Consider the following 6000-nt stretch of genomic DNA (forward strand, 5'->3'; position numbering starts at 1 on the left):
TTGCCTAGCTGTCCATCCTCAGACTGACTTGGGCAGTGGTGGGGGGAGGAAGGATGGGCAGTATCATTAATACAGTGGTTAGGGTAGCTTAAGATATTACAATAGGATTGCACAAAAACTTCAGAAAGCAACACTGACAGCATTAACCTATTACGGTCTTTTCAATAGCAATGTCTTGGAGAGTTCAGTTGACAACTAAGGCGTAGGAGCAGAAGTAGGCCATTTGGCTCATTGAGTCTGCTCCGCCATTCAATGAGATCATGGCTAATCTGATAACCCTCAACTCAAATTTCCTGCCTTTTTTCCATAACCCTTGATTCCCTTACTGATTAAAAATCCGTCTATCTCAGCCTTGAATATACTTAATGACCCAGCCTCTACAGCCCTCTGCGGTAAAGAATTCCACAATCATGGGCATTGTATGAAACTGCACATATTTTAGCCTTTTTCTTTATTCCTTTCTGGCACGCAAGACTTGCTTTATAGGTTAATTTTCCCTCCCTATCTTGTTCAACATATTTTTAGAGCACAGCCAGGTTTTCTCAGGCTTCCACTACGACTGGAGTCAGCAGTCCTGGGCCAGTTCTCTCTTCAAAGCACCTAGGACCCTGAGACTTGAGATCGAGAGTTCAATGTTTTGGGGGAAATTGCAGGCCCTGATCTGTATTCTGTGCAGAGTATCGATTTATTTTTCGCTTAGTGAGCTGTTATAATTGCTGCATTTTTAAAAAATAAAGCAATTACCCTGGAGATCTGCCGTGGGCAATGTTGATTTAAATGTTTAAGAATTGATTTAGAGGTCTTGTGCACCCTTGTTCTCCTGCCTCTACCGATGCTGATCTGTGGCAATGTACTAAAAATGCACAAACGTCTCCTGGGGTAACTGCTCCCCTCTGTTTTCCCACTTCCTGGGCAAGCACCTCCCTTTTTACAGACTGCAAATCTGTTTGGCAAACTAGTGCTTTGTATTCCAATTCTGATGCAACTGCCACTTAACTTATAAACCACAGCCTCTGTTAAACCCAGATGGGAGAAGTGCAATGTCTGTCTCTAGTTCCTCTACTCTAGGGGTCACAGCATGTATTTAAATGATTTTTCCAGCTAGCTATATGGCCAAATATGTGCTTTGCCTATTAGTCTCCGAGTGACCACTCACTGACCAGGTTTCTTTAATAAACAACAAAATTATTAGTTTATAAAACTGGACTTGTCAAGGAGAAAGGCAAAGCTTATTAACATACAGAGTGAAATATGAAAGTATAATAATTACTCTGTCTAAATACCTTAACTCGTTCTTTTAAATACCTTAACTCTCTCTCTCTCTCTCACTCACTCATTCATTCGTACACGCGCGCACACACCCACCAAAAAAAAAGTAGAGGAATTGTGCCAAATGGTTAAAGGTCAATGGTTCAAGGGAAAAGGATAGATAGTGCAACCCTTGAAATGGTGTCCGATTTATACAGCTGGTTTCTCAGCACTGGTCGGGGGAACAATCGATGACCCTTGCACTACTTTTCAGGCAGACTTCAAGGAAAACTTGCAGCTGGTTGATTTCAGAATGTAGAGCGATTTCGGAGCAACTTCCATTCATTCTCTGCTTTGGGACTGGGCTTGGAGCTTCAGGATCTGGTGTGTTCTTTATCCAAGCAGTTGATCTTTTTTGTGTCTCCCAAAAGCAAAACCAAAACCAGCTTTTAAAACACAGTTTTCCAGACATGGTTTTTTATCAAAGCCATAAACGACCATTTGACCCTTTTGTAAACTGCCCACCAGGGTTAAGAGGTTTCAACTTCTTTAAAACTGCTTAATTACCTTTTCTGGTAAAATGCTGTCTTTTCCAGGAACAGCAGCAACCAGAGTCCTTGCATTAACCCTTTAAGGGACAGTGTCTTTTAAACAGCAATTCTTCCAGAGTGTTCTTGGTCCTTGAAGATGAACCATTTTCCATGATTAAAGTGTTTATGACACCTCTTCTATACAAGCAACAAGTTTCTAACCAATTAGGACTGGAGAATAATGTTAGATTACATGTAAGAGCAGGAAAAGGAAATAACAAAGATTCCCAACTGCTGCATGTTATTTCCTCTGTTGTTGAACTTTGTGTTCTGGGCAGATCTTCTTAGTAAAGTCTCATTTGTGCAAATAGGACAGTTTCCCATCTCCCCTGTAAGAAGTACTTAGGCATTCTGTTGTTTTAACTCTTAATCCAAACCACAGGCTCTGAGCAAGACCAGTCCTGGAGGATATCCTTTGTTCTTTTCTACCACTGGCAGCAGGCGTGGCTGTGTTAAATACTTATTGACATTCAATTCTCGACTTTACTTTCCAAGTTAGTATACAGAGGAAACATTACTGTTCACCATCACACCCCGAGGTCCCAGAGCATTACTTGCAATTTTCAGGAAGTCTTTTAGAAGAGTCAGAGCTTATCATTTTTCAGTCTTTCTTCAATTCGAGACTTTAGTTTGGCGCTAGTAACCCTGTTTTTGTTCCATTTGCTGGTGCAGGGATTTCAAGATTTGTCTCATGCTTTGGATCCTTCCCTGTGATTGACACTACAGCTGTTTAAACTGCCTTTCAAGGCACTGCCACAGATTTTTTCCTTTGTTTGAGATGTCTGCCTGTTCACATGACTGACTAATGGAACAAGATTCTACATTGATTTGTGTTGTCCAGGTGGAGATGTCAGTTTCCATTAGCTAGACCTTCAAGCTCCACTGATAGCTTAGTTGATTGAGGCAGAATGTAACCAGCTATATTGGCAGTGGATTCATCTCATTGTCCATATTTTGAGGAATGGGGAGGAAATGAGCCAGGGATCCCATCCCTGGTCACTATCCAGTTGTCCAGTGCTAGAAGGTATGCATATGTGGGCATTTAGTAGGAAAGAATCAATCTTGACTTTGCCTATGTTTAGGCTCTTGCCCAAGGAACCATAGTTGCTGGAAGAATTGATGTCTTCAGCAAGAGAGAAAGTTGACAAAAATATGAGTACTTCCTGCAACACCAGTCGGCAGAGTTTAAATCTAAATTTTCATTAGAAGGACTGGCATCAAACTGATATAAACCCTATAGTGTGACTCAGCTCACTAGATCATCAACCAATGGTCCAACTTTGCAAATGCTAATTTTGACCTTGATTTGCAGCACCCGTGTTTGCATTGGAAAATTTGAAGACATGACCTGTTGATAATTGTAGGAGCACAGAAATTGCTAGATTGCTTCATCCGTTTCGCCTCCTACCACTGGTTGTCACATGATACAACGATAATAGAATTGCTGACTAACTTGGTAAGAGTGTGGGAACCAGGAGGTAATATTAGAGAGGGATACCAAGGTGCAAAGCATTTTGGGAAAGACAGATAGTACAAGAGTAGGGAATTGGATCATTATGTAAAAAGGAAAATTTTGTAAGGCTGAAGGGAGAAGGAAGGGGAGCGACACTGCACTGGGTGACTTGCTCCTTCAGATGGCCAGCACAGACATGATGGGTCAAATGGCCTCCTCCTGCGGTGTAACCATTCTGTGACTCTACGATCAGAGCAATCAATCTCTTTCAATTAGTCTACATCAGACCCAGGCATAACACAAGAAAAGCTCAAGTGGTGCAGAGCTTTTGGAACCATGGGGCTAAAGTCACTTTTTTCTTTCCAAGCATGCCACACTCATCACACAGCGTATCTCAAGTTAGTCATGTATCACTTGTTTATTCTGTTACATGTTCTTCAAGCATCTGTTAATGGGGAAGCTCCTGAATTTTTTGGGGGATCTGTGACTAGTAGTTACAACCTCCCCCAGGAAACTGAAGCTGTTTATTTAGATGGATTCTTGGCAGCTCCCATGTTATTGACATCAATTTCAGAATCAACATCATTACTTGCAGCTGGTTCACAAAATTTTAATCTCATCTGGACTAGTTGTTTCTCCTGAAGTAGGAATATTGAACCTGAGCATCTTCCCTTTTTTTAAGGGTGAGATTCAAAAGAATTGTTTTCCCTTAGAGTAGTGGAATAGCCTCACTCCACAAAAACTGATACATAATCAGTTTTTCAATTAAAGAAAAATGAACTTGCATTTAGAAGCACCTGTTGGCCAGGCCTTGCTCATTTTAGGATACTTCTGTGGGATCTTCTCCATCCACTTGAACAGGCAAATGGTGCCTTGATTTAATATCAATTCTGTGAAAGTGCACCTTAGAGCAGTACTCAGGGATTGCTGCATTGAAGTGTCAGCTTGCAATACATGCTGGGCCACTGGTTTGAACCTACAAGCCTCAGACTCGGAGTCAAGAGTGCTACTGCTGACCCAAGCTAATATTAGAAAATTCTCAGTATGGAAAATGATGATCAAGTGCTCAGTGGAATATATGATGATTTCTGAGCTTCTGAAAATATCCAGCAATGGAAGACAACTGCGCGGAGTAGGATGTAAAATTCCGTGGATATTCTGAATCTTCATTTGACTTGCATTTGAGGCCAGGGGTAAAATTATTCTGAAACTTTCCTTGGGAGATGAAATTGATTGGGTAAAGTTTATACTGGGACAGATTTTATTTGGTATGTGTAGGGTACAATGTCTGGTTTGACATTTTTTTAGTACACAAAAATCCAATCACCATGTTTGCGTCTCTGAGCTGAGCTGCTACTGTGCTGAAATAGAGTCTCTTTTTGCCTGATGTGAAGTACACATTCCCTCCTGTGTGCACCTGGTTAAGCCCCATGAGCTTCGGTGCATAGCTGTATTGCTGAAGTTCAACCAACTGAAATGGCGGAGGCTTTGAATATAGAACTTCCTGCTGCTTCTCCAGCATAGACTTCTTCACCCGTTAACATTGGCTTGCAAAGTTTTCTGGGACTGAGTGAAAAGAACTCAAGTCCCCAGTGACAGCTTTGTACTTCCAGGTTCAAATAGTGAAACAGGCTGCTGGTCAGTAATAAACAATGTCCTGGAGTACTTTGGACCCACCAAGCTCTGGTATCAGATTATTGAGTCTGCCACAGAGTTGACTTGATACTGAGCTCCTGTTACCAGATGCGTCTTCCTGGAGGTGTCATCAATCCCAATGATACGTTGCTTTGTTCTTTTCCCTGCCTACCCCAGTCGTTAAGCGGCAGATAGTTGCTAGTTGCAACAGTGACTGCATGGTCATTGCAGCCTATTGCCGCCGTTCAAGCAGTGGAGGTTTCAGCAGTAGTCATTTGCGATTCTGCCATCCAGTAATGCTGGGCACTGAGGGCGGGATACGAAGATGACCTCTGACCTCTGGATAATGCCATACAGCAGCTGAAACCCCAAATCTTCATGTTTTCTCATCATGTATTTGATCACCATCATCCTTCATCCTGATGGAAGAACCTACACAGGGTGATGTGCCAGCTTTTTCTTCTAGACATTTATAGTCCAGAACACCAACCTCCTTTTCGTAAATCAGCCTTACTCTTGGAGTCAGTGAAACTCCTCCTTTGTATCCCTAGAAGCTTTGATCCACGATGTAGGTCACATCTTATACACCACAAGCTTAACCCTATGTTGTTTGTCCATAGCACCACAGTCTCATCAATAGTCTGAGTGTGAATGGGGCCCTATGGCACTCCCAATAGGAGAATTTTTACAATTTCAGATATTTATGTCACCTTACAGGCAAAACCATGGGGGGGATAGGTATGGATAAGGAAGACCATTTGATCCATTTGGTTAATCAATTCAGAAAGGATTGCAATCCTAAAATAAGAGCAAAATGCTTCTGAAATGGCTTTTTGCTTAATCCAGCCTTCCCAAAGTCCACTCCACGTATTAATCACTTTGTGTGACACGCTACATCCTGATACTAGTCTAAATTTGCCAAGTAATAGTTTGAACCTGTGTTCTTCCGCCTGTTATGGCTTAGCTAGAAACATTGTTTCCAATTTATTACTTCTATCCAGTTTGCTATAATCTTGAGATCCCACCATAGTCCCCTCGAGGCTGGACAATAATAGGCATCGAGACTGAATGGTG

General features: G+C 41.8%; 1 protein-coding gene across 2 annotated transcripts in view; it reads left to right on the forward strand.

Annotated features, from left to right (window-relative positions):
• zftraf1 (zinc finger TRAF-type containing 1) overlaps positions 1 to 6000 on the forward strand; it is a 146638-nt gene that overhangs the window by 68179 nt on the left and 72459 nt on the right. The gene's annotated exons all lie outside the window — the stretch shown is intronic.

This window comes from Cetorhinus maximus, chromosome 3, assembly GCF_964194155.1.
Source record: "Cetorhinus maximus chromosome 3, sCetMax3.hap1.1, whole genome shotgun sequence".
In the NCBI taxonomy this organism is placed as follows: Eukaryota; Metazoa; Chordata; class Chondrichthyes; order Lamniformes; family Cetorhinidae; genus Cetorhinus; species Cetorhinus maximus.